We start from the raw sequence: 13,151 nt of genomic DNA on the forward strand, positions 1-13,151 counted from the left end.
ACAAACAGGGATGCTTAGACCACAGTGATCATGGTAAGGAGAGGAACGTCTTTCACACAAAGAGACTTTTTCTGAAAGTATGATAGAATCCCAGATAGCTGAAAAAACAGATGTTCATTATAAAGGTTATTTTTCAGCAAACTGGACTATTTGTTGATTCAGAAGTACCACATGCTTTCCTACACCCGGGTCTTTGACAATGCTGCTTCCTTTTCCTGGAATGTACAGCCTTGGTTGGTCCTCCTGTTTTCCAATGATCTATGAAGGGCCTGAGAGTGAAGGCTGTGCGCCTGTGGGAGCACACTGTCCACCAGTGCATATTAGAGTGGGTGTTTGTTATAGGTTTGCTGACATAAATTAATTGCAAGGCTGAGTTTTTAAGTTTGAGCTGAGAGATCTGGGAAATCACTTGTTTTCACGTGGAAATACATTTAAAAGAGACCTAGTATTTTTCACTGTTGTTGCTTCCAGGTATTCACTATGGAATCAGAAAGATTTGCCCTTGGATTAAATTTTAAAATTGAAACAGCTACATGTGAGTTGAACCCAGAAGGATATATGACAGCTTTACTGAGACAGGTGGCGCTTGGGTCATAAAGTGAAAAGGTTGCCATTGTAAAACTATTATTTGTTTTGGGGAATTTCTAGAACAAATGGAAAATAATTTTGCTTCTGTAGAACATGAAAGCTGATAGATGGTAATTATTTTCTGCTTGGCTACAATTATGAGTTCAGAACATAATATAGCGTATTAATGACTATGTGTTGTTTTAATTGGAGAAACAGGTAGATTAAGGATATCTATGAGATTTTAATGCTGGCAATGCATTGAATTCTTAATTTTATGTAAAGTAGTTTAAAACATTTTCCAGCGTTAGAGCTTTTGAATCTCAAAGCCATAGAATTTGAGAGTGAGTTTATAGCCTGATCAACACAAAGGATCCACTACTTGACAGACTTTGGCATAAATTGTCTCATAGAAATACTCAACTTGAGACTGAGAAAAATGCAAGCTCTGTAAGCCCTGCGTGCAGAGGAAAGACTAAGTGTACAGCTCTCTTCAGTCCCAGGATGCTATTTCCTGTGCTGTAAGATTGCTATAAGGGGTTTTCCTGTACACTAATTAGATACAGACTTCAATTTGGGAGCTTACATCCCTGGCTTAGAAACAAGACTTCTGCTGGGTTTATCAGGCCATTAGAAGGTTCTGTGTGTCTTGTGTTTCTTTCTCTAGTATCTGTAGGGACAGCAGCGCCACACTACACCCTTGGGGGGCTGATGGCAGTGGCAAAAGAACCCAATGAATGAAGACCCCTCTTTTTCTTTCTCTCATGTCACACTACTTCTTACAGGTGTACTGGGACACGATGACATAGTCGTCCACAGCAAAGTAGCCCACAAAACACTTTATATGCAGTCTTTTTTTTTTTTTTTTTTTTTTTTGCTCGAATGCCTTCAGGACACTTTTGGCCAGCAGGAGAGGTGTGAGGTTTCGAACTCCAGCAACCTGTGGCTGACAGCTTTGTGGAAGCAGCCACTTAAAGGCCTGAGCTAGGACCAGGCCCCCTATACGCAGTCTTATAAGATAGGTATCATCCTCATCCCCATTTTATAAGGGAGCAAACTGAGCCTTGGGCTAAGTAAATCTGCCCACGGCCACGCACCCAATAAATGCTGGGGGTAAAGCCATGAACATTTGCTTACCATTGGGCCACTTTTAGAAATATATTACTTCATTGTTGTTATATTTGGCCTTGGAAAGAGATTAAAAACAGCTGGAATGAGATTAAAAACAGCTGGATTAATTTATCATGAATTAATCAAGCTAGACTTACATAGGCCCTGCTATATCTAGCTTTTTTTGGCTCAGAACAGGCAAAGTGAATTCCCATAGAGCTGAAGCATGAAGCAGTGTTTCTTTTTCAGTCTTAGAATTAAAGTTACAGCCTTTTGAGACCCTATAATGATACAAATATAATCAATATATTTACCCTTCTAGTCTTTGGAGTTGAAAACCTAGTTTTAGCAAAAAATCTATCAATGCACAGTTGATAGATTCAATGTATATGCACCCATCTCTAGAACTTATAAGGTTATGATTTTACATATTTGTCATAAATGGCTGCGGCATCCATATATTATTGAACTGAGCTTTTCTAATGGGGATAAATGTGCCGCACTGTGCACTCTCAAGATGGCAAGATACACAACTCATGCTTAGCGAAGCAAGGGAAAATATATTATCCCTCTGCCATGCTGTGACATGCATATATTCCATTCAAGCTTCATGAGGGTATTAAATCCAGAGAGAGAGATCAAAAGAAAATACAAGAGGCAGGTTTCCACTGCTGGCTTTTCCTAAAGTTTCCATTGGTTCAATGTTATTTGCATAGAATGTCAAAAGCGTAACTATTTCTTCAAAAGAGAAATTTTGTTGAACATTGTATTTTTTTTTTTGCTCTGTAGTTTACATTTACTTAAATTGCCTGAGAAGCTAGAGAAATTTTTAATAAATGATAACGTAAAGGAAAGAATTAATTCCAGTTTAATAATAAAGAAAAGTGGAAAAAATTTGAAGTCACTTACAAATTATTAAAATAACCTATGTTTGGTGTTTTATGTTTTATATTTTTTCATTTTAGGGAAGGGTCTACAGAGTGCTCAGGGTGTCACTACTAGATTGAACTCGTAGTGATTCTCCTGTTTACAGCCTCTCAAGTGCTGGGATTACAGGTGTATGCCACCATGCCCAGTCTCAATCGCCATCTGAGCGTGCCCCTAGGAGCGGGACTGGCACGGGAGGCCTGGAGATTGAATCCCTGGCCCCTGCACCTGCTTGCAGGAGTTTTAATCTGCTGAGCTATTTGGCTGGCCCTTGTATTTTATGTTTTAGAGATCAGAGCTTTATATAGAAAAAAGTTACTTGTTGCAAATAACTGTGTTTCTCTGGCATGTTTCCTTTTGTTCTTTCTTGTGCTAGCACTTCTGAATTGAAAATATAGGTGCTGTTGCTAATTAATAAATTCTGTGAGCAGTCATTTTGAATTTTATCAAATATAGCAAAAAACAGGCAGCACATCATTTTAGAAATACATTTTTCAAGGGAGATTATTTTTAGTTCTTGATTTCTGTCTTATACAGTAGACTACTTACATTCCTGCAATTGGTGAGGGACTCATGCCTGAACTGCAGGCCTAATGTCTGAACTGCACTGCTGAATCTCAGCGAACAGACATCTTGATCAGCTATCTCTGTCTAAATAGAAGAATGAAGAGAGGACCTGACACTCTAGGCAGTAAAATCTTTGATGACACTAAATAGCATTCAGAAAAAAGTCAAATATTTCCTTTGAAACAGAGAGATAGTGTTGTATGTGAAGACAGTATTGCATTATGTCAGAAATTTGACAATGACTGTAATTTAAGGAAGGGCAAACTAAGGCACATATTGATCATGACCAAGTTCAAAGTTCAGTTGGATGATGGAGGTATTGTTCTCTGCCATATTGATGATGGGTAGAAGTTTGCACCTCTGATGTGGTTGCCCTCTGAAACTGTGAGGTACTCAGCCTCCCTCTAGTCCACTGCTTTGCCATGCTTAGGAAGGTCTACATGATGACCAGAACTCTGTTCCTCCTGGAGAGCAAGGTATTAAAGAGTAGAAAGGGAATGTGTTATAGCCTAAGTATAAAATGTCCCTTAGAAGCCTTGTGTTTTGAAAGGTGACTGGATCTTGGGGAGCAGTGTGTTCAGTGGACTAACCCATCTGCGAGTTCCTGTCTGATTGTGGAATCAGCAGGAGGGGACAGCTTGGAGGTGGTGGGCCATGGAGGCTGCCTTCAAGAGGTATGTAGCTCTCCCTGGCTCTTCTTTTCTTTCTGCTTCTCCGTGGGCTTAACAGCTTTTCGCCACCATGCCTTTTCCCATTGTCTTTCCTGCATGGAACGAACACACAAGTGACTGAATCCTCTGAAACCACGAGCCAGAATAAATCTGTTGTTCTCCAGTTGTGCGGGAGGTGTTTTGAACTAACCATGGGAACATGACTGATGTAGAGTGCATGTCATGTTCTCAAGGATTGTTTCTCAGAAATGGCAATAGATCGCTTTTCTTTGTGTCTTATTGGTTATAACTACAGCTAGCAGCAAAAGCATTTGGGAAATGGACTCTTCATTCTGGGATCCATCTTGTCATCTAAGTCAGGGTTTTGTTATGAAGAGGAAAGAAGGATATCAGGGTGGCAATCTGCTCTTTGTAATACCAAGAGTAAATAATTGTTTAGGGTCCTGCAATTTTCTATGGTAGAATTAGGAATAAACTGTATAGCAGGACTTAAATCAAAGATAATGACTCTGTAACTCTAACAGTATTAATTTATGTATAGAGAGAAATGAGCATATAGACCATGATAATTTTCAAGGCAGATTGGGAGGGTGGGTTTTTATCATTCTTCCATTCATGTTTATTTGCTTATTTTAACTGTTTTGCTTATTGTGGTTTGGATAGAGGCTGTCTCCAGAGGTCTAACGTGCTCCAAGGTGGGGCTTTTGGAAGGCAGCAGGATCCTGACGGTGCTGTAGCTGACTGTTAGGAGTGGCACATGACTGAGAATGGTGGGTCACTGGGGCACAGCCTGGAGGGCTGTCGCCTTCCTCCCTGGCTGCTTTCCTCTCTCTCTGTTTCTCCATCACGGTGGCATGAGCCCTCTCTGAGCCATTGCCCTGCTGTCTCTGCTTGGAGCCAGCCAACCAGAGACCCAGCTGTGAACCAAAATAAATTTCCCCTCCTATAAGCTGTGGGTGTTGAGTATTGTGTCTCAGTGGTACGAAAGTGACTCATACAAGAATGATTCTCATTCTACTTAATTTATTCTTTCTACTTCAAAAATAGACTGAGATAATTTCTTAAAATATGAAGATTATATCCAAATTTTTCATCAGCAACACTGTGAAGCAGTGGAGGTGACGACTCATCTAATTGTGATCATAAATCTCAAGTGGGAGGTCTACACTGTCCAGCCAGTACTTTGTGGGACACTGTTTCACACCTTCTCTTGTCCTGCCAGAATTTGACACTCTTTTCCTTTCCCTTCAGCTGTTGACCTTGTCTCATAATTCACTGAGAGAATAAAGACAAACTCAAGAGAATTTCAGTGTGTTGGAACCAGCCTGTTATAAATGCTTCAAGCCCTGGATTCATATATTGTCCCTTTTAAAGCAGAAGCAGACTGGCATCTTTTGAAGCTCACTGTTCTACGCCTCTGTGCTCTTCCCCATTCCTTCTGGCTTCCTTGAGGACTGGGCTCCTGCTTTGTGCAGTCTCCCCTAAGCATCCTTTTTCTCCCTTCTGCAGTCATTCCTATTAGCATTTGGGGGTATCTGTAAAACATTCTAAGACCTCCTTTTGACAAAATCAGCCACTCCAGATCAGATTTCAGATCCTTTTCAAAGATTCTCTGCTGTCTTTGGAAGAGAGGTTTTGTACTCCTCCCTTAGCTCTTTCCACGAAGTGTTGTAGCCCAGCATTGCACAGAGAGGCTTCTCATGGAAACCTCAGAGGGCGTTTCTTGGCATTGTTCTCACAGGACATGCCAGTAGCACTTGACCAGCAGCTCACTTCTTCTGGAAGCATGCTTCTTGTTTAACATAAGTGATTCTATTTTTCCCTTGTTTTGTTCCTATGTAGAGGGTATGACTTTGCTCTCTTCTTTGCTGTTTCTCCCTCTCTCTGATCTAAAGATTTGGGGGATGCTCTCAGCTCTGTGGTCTCCTAGTCCATTCCTTTCCTTTCCCCTTAGGTGATTTTGTTCACCACCATGCCTTTAACACTTTTATTTCCCTGAGTGATTTAGATCAAAACCCAAGAGTTATCCTTGAAGTGTCTCTGTCCTACAGAGCTCCCAGTAATACATCAAACATCATCATCTCCAACCTCAAAACACCCAGAATTCAATCAGTTTTACCATGTCAATCATTGTTACTTGCCCAGCTCAAGACTCAAGACTAGGGCCAGGGAGATAGGTCAGTAGAATAAGCACTTGCCTGGCAAGTACAAGGTCCTGAGTTCAATCCCCGGTACCAAAACAAACAAACAAACAAACAAACAAAACACCAACTCTCCCCCCAAAACCAAAAAAAAAAAACAAAAAAACACCTCTAGACTCCTAGCTTGTTCCTCTGTTTCTCCCTTGTACCTGAGTCTTTCCCATTCGATCTGAGCCCTAACCTTAGGGCTGTGTCATATGTTGGCTCTGCCTCCAAATATCTGTAAGAATTGTCCATTTTTCTTGAGAGTTTTTTCCAATTCTCCTTCTCAGACTCCTGGGGATAGGCTCCTGGATGTTTAGCTCCATCCCTTCCTTGTCTATGTTTATATTTCTTCATAACATTTATTACTACATAAGGATGCATTGTAGGCACACAGCATTTTTTATTTTATCAACTGTCTCCCCTTCAGTGTAAGCACTGTGAAGTTAGAGCTGTGTCTTGCTTACTCATATTCCCTATGGATAGAAAAGCTCAAGGTGACGTGGTTGGGTGTGATATGAATATGGGAATGGATGATTGTGAAGTTCCAGGGAGGATGCAGTGAGTTACGTAAAGAAAAAGAGAACTTTTCTGTTCACTTTGCTGAGCTATTTAGGTCTCATGGTTTTTGCCTTTCTCCAAGGACAAATCTGTAGGCAGCAGCATCAAGAGCTGGAGGGAGGCAGAGGTCAGCCTGACACACACTGCAAGTCTGTGCTCCGATGATGGCATTGTGGCCAGAAACAAATCCATGAGTGGTTGCAGCACAAGTCACACTGCAGGGCTGAAACCCAAGAAGACTAACTACCCTCGGAATGAAGCAAGTTGCTAGAAAGTCCTCTCAGCAAAGGAAAGAGCAAACCTATAATCTTGCATTTCACGTCCACTTCTCTGACTTAGAGAAGAGTCCTTCCCATGTGTGTCAACAGATACTTGATTTGAAAATCATTTCTCAGGAGGGTCAGAATTGCATCCCAGACATCTGAAGGGGGAGCAATGTGGTTAATAGGGGGAGGAGACTCGGGACAGGCGAGCCATCTCTGGCATCTGTTTACAGTTTTTGTTTGTTTTTGATGTGAGTGTATTACCTGTCACTCATCCCCCTGATCTTTTGCTTTCCATTTACATAAAAAGCAAGGGAAGACTCAAGCATTGCCTGAGTGGTTGGGATAGAAACTCTGGACACAGATGAATCACAGTCCTTTCTAACAGGGAGGTAAGAACAGCTGTTCAAAATAAAAAATGCTCTCCTCCCGGAGGGGAATTCACGTTACCTAAGTACATGTAAGTGCTTCACAGTATGAAGAACTTTGTTTCTTGAGTATTATGAGTATTTTAACTGCAGATGAAATGGACATTTCCAATTAGTTTTTTTTTTAAACCAAATTTTATCTAGTATGTCAGTTATCTTGTATTTCTAATTGCAAATAGCCAGTCTTCTTCTTTTGCACAGAGTTGGCTTGAGGTGTAGAGCACCAGCTTTGGCCTGTCACTCACAGCTCTGTGATTATTTTCATCACACTGCAGGCCAAAATTTAAAGAACGTTCAGCTTGCCTTGGTGCAGGCCTGATTCTGTGTTCAGGCACCGGATAATCCGAACATCCTTATCAGCACTGCTGGGTGGCTGGCTAATCAGCCTTGTATTACCTCTGGACATTCCCTTTGCTCCTGCTCTTATTCCTTTCATGAAAACAAAAGGGCTTATGGCTAGATAATTAAAAGAGGCTCTGATAATAAATCAATGCAAGCCTATCAAGGATTCAAAACAATTTCGTGTGTTATTTCTGACATGAACATATTATAGGAAAAAGGGGTCTAATTTGGGATTTTGGAAAGAAGTGACTTGGAGACTGGTATTGAAGAACTCTTCCATTTCACACAGATCCCCCCACACCCACCCCATCTATTAGTGACACTGGCCTTGACTGTTGTCCTAAGCAGGCTCCCACCCAGATCTCTACTACTAGGAGATTCATTACAATCATACTTGCTTTGAAACATTATTTTGTCTAATTTCTCTTACATGTTTACTTATAATACTGATATCTGTTTTTTGGAAAGCCAGTACAGAATATTTCTCTGTAAGTTTTGGCCAAAGTCTCCATCTTAACTGGAGGAACTGTCAGCTTAGAAATACCTTCCTGCCCTTTTGGGATGGCCACTTCTCTTGGACAGAGCAGGTAACTCATCTGGAAGAATTTCAGTAAGATCAATGAAGCATTTTCTGAAGAAACAAACCCATCTGAGCATAAATCTACTATTTTTAGTCTTGGGTCTGAAGTTTGTCCTTTTCTAGCTCTTTGGCCATGATCTCTGTTAAAACAGCTAGCTTTTCAAATCATAGATCATTAGGATCTTTCATGAGGGAATTTTATCTCAATGCTAAAGGCTAGAAGGTGTTGAAAGGTAAAAGATACTGTGTTTTATTTTAAGTTTCTCTATATGGCCAATAGTGGATGGTTTCTCACTGAACTAAATCCCTTTTGTCATTTATTTTTATGATAATGGTAAGATCTGTGAACATTTTGGAGGCTTTGGGATAAAAGAAAATACCATTTTTCACTTTCACTATACTTGCCACTTGGGAACAGCTATTGTTCATTTTCTCTTAAGAAATCACCTAAATAGATTAGCCCTCCATATGGCTTTGGAGAAATGGAAAATACTGATGGAAAAGGTGCTGGTGACCACAACAATACACTTGCAATTGGCATTTAGCTTATCCCTTTGTAATCCTCTGTTCCACCTCAGTGAGGCCAGTAATGTGAAAACCAAACTGAGCGTTCCCCACACGGAGCGGGGCTCACTGAGCTGGCTGCGGTACCCTGTTGCCTGACTCAGTCTCTTTCCTGTGGATGGACGGAAGGGTTTCATAGACAGAGAGTGCCACCGGGGGGCTCCTCATTCCTTCTTTATTTTCAGAAGCAGGTAGTGCAGGTGTGACGTGAACCTCTCTCTGCCCTTGCCTCTTTTGCTGGGGACAGTGCAGGTGTTTCCTGTTGTAGCACTCACCAAACACGACTCACAAGGGATATAAGCACATACTCCTCCAAATCTGGTTCCTGCATGAGCAGAATTAACTTCACCAGGAATCCACTCAGCAGCGGAGAGCCCCAGAGTCCAGCCCAGCCCAGAGAATCAGAATGTGCATTGTGACAAGCACCCTGGTGATTCATTTGACCGTTCATGATGTATTATAGATTTCAAAATATCTGCAAAGAGGATTTTAAATGTTCTTAACAAAAAGTAAATGTGTAAGGTGATCTGTATGCTAATTACCCTGATTTGATCATTTCTTGATGTACTTTATATTCGTAACTGTATACAATTATGTCAGTTCAAAATAAAATAAAAAATTCAAGAAGCTAAATTTGCACAATATAGCCCCAAATAACTTCATTTATTTAGGATCAGTTGCCAGAAATGACACAAAACAGTGCCACCGGCAGGCGTTGTATTTCTGATTTGTTCCCCAACCCATGTATGTGGAGGTGGGGGAATGTCTTCTTCCTCTACCTTCTGTCCTAGCTTGACAATATAAACCTTTCAATTTCACGTGTAGGTGTCCTTTCTTAATAGTTGATCTTTGGGAAAAGAAATCAATATTTTCCCCGAAGCCATTCCTTTCTGAGACCTGTTTCAAAAGAAAAGAGGTATTGATGAATATTTTTAGCATCTGCCACAGCTTTTCTAAAGCTGCAGCTCTCTTAGGTCAGCAGAGTCTATGATGACGAGTAACGTGTACAAACACCATTTGCAAAGGCACTGCAGAATTCTTACCTAAGGCACATTCTCTATTCCTTCAGCGAAGCAATGGGCACAAAGACCACTCTGGAAAGTCTTCAAAGGGGGGATATTCTCTGCACAAAGAGGCTCAGTGGGATGTACAAGAAAGGACTCCTCCAGATCGACAGCAGTTTGCTGACATTGGAGTAGGCTAGGGGACTGGAAATATGATTAGAACAAAATTAAGACCCAGTGGTAGCAGTGGAGAGAGCTGTCATGGGGACTTACGGGGGGAAAGGAACAACTTAGGAGCTTTTTGAAGAAAGGGATATGAAGACAGTGAAGTTCATGAACTGAAGTGATGTTTCTTTCTAGCATTCTTGGAAATAATTACTATATGACTTTTCCCTATAAATGTCAGTAAACCCACAAAATCTATAATGCAATATAATATATTGCTAACATTTTAAAATAGACAAATTTAGTAGCTGTTATTGTACACTTGAGTAAAGATAGTTCCTTGTATTCAACTATGTTTGCAGGTTCCCTTTTGAATTACTATTATTTGTGTATGTAAACCCAGACAGTGACATAATAACCCAAGAAATATTGTCTTTTTAAAGAGAATTTTTCATATTCTTATTATATATTCTCTACTAATAATTTGGAAAACAATTTAAAGCATTGCATTCTTTGGGATATTTGGAAAAGGAAAACCAAAGAGGGCTTTCTGTTAAGACCTGATGTTCTGAAATAGGAAAGTAAGTGGGATCCTTCAGTTGCCCTTTCAGCATGCCCTGGCATGGCAGGCCCGGGGATTGAACCTCTGGCCCCTACGCCTGCTTGCAGGCACTTTAATCTGCTGAGCTATTTGGTCGGCCCTTGGGATCACTTAATTTGATGTCAACTCAACTTGAATAAGGACTACGTAGCTAAATAGTAAGTTCTGGGTGTGTCTGGAGATGATTGACTTGTGAGCCAGCAAACTGAGGTGGAAAGATCCAGTGTTGGTGTAGGTGACATCAACCAATAGGCTTGTAGCTCAGGATGAAAAGGGAAAGCAGCAGGAAATGTTTCCTCCTTTTTTGGGAAGAGCTTTGGTCTCTGTCCTCACCTTTGAATGTCGGTCTCTGGCTTCCACAGATTTCCAACACATATTCTCCAGCCTTCAGATGGACTCTCACACCAACAACTACAGTGAGCTTCCAGGCCTTCAGTCTTGGATTGCTACTGGACCCTCTGGCTCTCTAGTATATGGATGCCACTGCTGTACTCTTCTCCCTCTGATCCTGTAAGCTTACCTTACACATTACTTTGTATAATAATACATATATTTTATATTGATTCTGTTCCTCTGCAAGACTCTAATATAGTAGGTAAAGATTGGTTTTCTACTTGAACTTCAAGTCTTTCCTTGTGCTATGCAACTTCGGGGGGCAACATTTATGTGGCTCCTACAAATGTCATCATAGAGTAATACTGTTATACTCCCTGAATATTCCTCATAAACTTTTACTATTATTCATATTTGATGATGTTTTAAGTTCTCTAATCAGTCCAGAGCCAGATAAAGTTTTGTTAAGTAGCTCCAAAAATGCTCTTTACATATCCTATTTGATATATCCTAGGAATTCAACAGTTTTTTAGTGGAAGAATGTGCTGGAATGCTGACTTGGAAACTCTCAGAATCACCATTCTAAAGTGCCATTTCTATAAATTCACAAATTCAAATAACACTATACGCTAAAAGAGTTTGCCAGTGTTACTCACTGTGGCGTGCTTGTTGGATGCCATGCCTGTCCTCCTTCACTAGCTGGTTCTGTGTTCTGTTCACTGGAAGCATGGGGTTGGTACTGTTTCCATACTCTCTGCTGTCACCATGAGGATTACATGAGGTGGTCCCTGCATCAATGCAAACCACTCAGCATAGCATCCAGCGCTGAGTACAAGCAAATGCTAGAGACCATGTTTTGTTTTCTACAGGGCTTGGGAGACTATTTCACTCTAACATTCTCAAGTCTGCTCTAAGCTATCCCCTATTTTTATGAGACATTCTAAAGCCAGTCAAGTTCACTATCTGGAAAACACATGAGAAGGAAAAGGTCATTTTAAGCAGTGGATGACATGTGCAAGTAGGAGTTACTGTAAGAGAAAGTGATGGATCTTACTTTACTCATCTCTTCCTCATGGTCTGAATTAGAAAGGAACAGGAAGAAATGCATGAAAAGGAGGGTGGGAACTTGTTAGGCCACTTGTTAGGGATGTTTCTTCTCCATTTATTCCTTGATAGCCAGACGAATGGGCACCATGGCTACCTTCAGTGCTGTCCAGCCAGTTTGCCTGACCATCCTCAGTACAAGGAGGAATTCACTTCCCTGCCCCTACATACAGTGTGAAGTCCTATGGCCTGCTTTGCCTAATAAAGCATGAGAGGGACCCATGTTGGTAGCTCTTTGGAAGTATCTTTCATGCTTGAATTATTAAGCCTCGTGCTTCCCCTGATCAGTGGGCTTTAGGCCTGACTTCAGGCAGAGCTGCTAACCGTGTAGCTGCCGGGGAGGCTGGGCTGTGAGGGGCATTTGGCGTGAGCTAGATGTGAAGCTCTGTGGTCCAAGCCATTGCGATCTGGCTGTTATTTCAGCATCACTTGCCCACGATGAATTCTTCAAGGAAACTTGTGAGTTGCTACACAGAGTTGAAAGATGCAGATTATATTCTGTAGATGGTCAGTGTGCAGCCTGCTTGGTAGGTAATAATTTCCTGATTCTTTCAACAGAAAATACAGGTGTTGTGTCAATAATTCAACTGGTTTATATATTTTAACTTGGTAATAAATAACACATATTATTATTTATTAAAGTAGCAATCATTCATTGCCTTAAAATTAAACATTCTACTTTTATCAAATTAATCTTGCCAAGATAAGTCTAACATTACTGAAGAGGAACTGAGATAGAATGTGTTTCCATATTCTCAGTCTCATTTATTTTTTATTTTTATTTTTTTTATTTTTTGATTTAAAAAGAACTTTTATTATTTAAGCTGATGAGTTTAGATGGAAATTTCTACATAAAAGCCCTTATTACTCATTAAATTCAGCAAAATTGCAGAATACATCAATATACAAAACTTAGTCATCTTTCTACATAACAAAAAACAGTATGAAAAAGACAAGAAGACAAACCCACTTACAGCAATATGAAAAGTATAGAATAATTAGGAATAAATCTGCCAAAAATGTTGAAGATTGGTATACTGATAACTCAGCACATTGGTGAGGGAAATTAAAAGACAGAAATGAGTGGAAAACTATCCCACTTTCATCGATTGGAAAATATAACATTGCTCAAATATTCACATTACACAAATGATCTACAGATTATAGTATGTGTTAATTTG

This window comes from Octodon degus, unplaced genomic scaffold (genome assembly GCF_000260255.1).
Source record: "Octodon degus isolate 3935 unplaced genomic scaffold, OctDeg1.0 scaffold00180, whole genome shotgun sequence".
In the NCBI taxonomy this organism is placed as follows: domain Eukaryota; kingdom Metazoa; phylum Chordata; class Mammalia; order Rodentia; family Octodontidae; genus Octodon; species Octodon degus.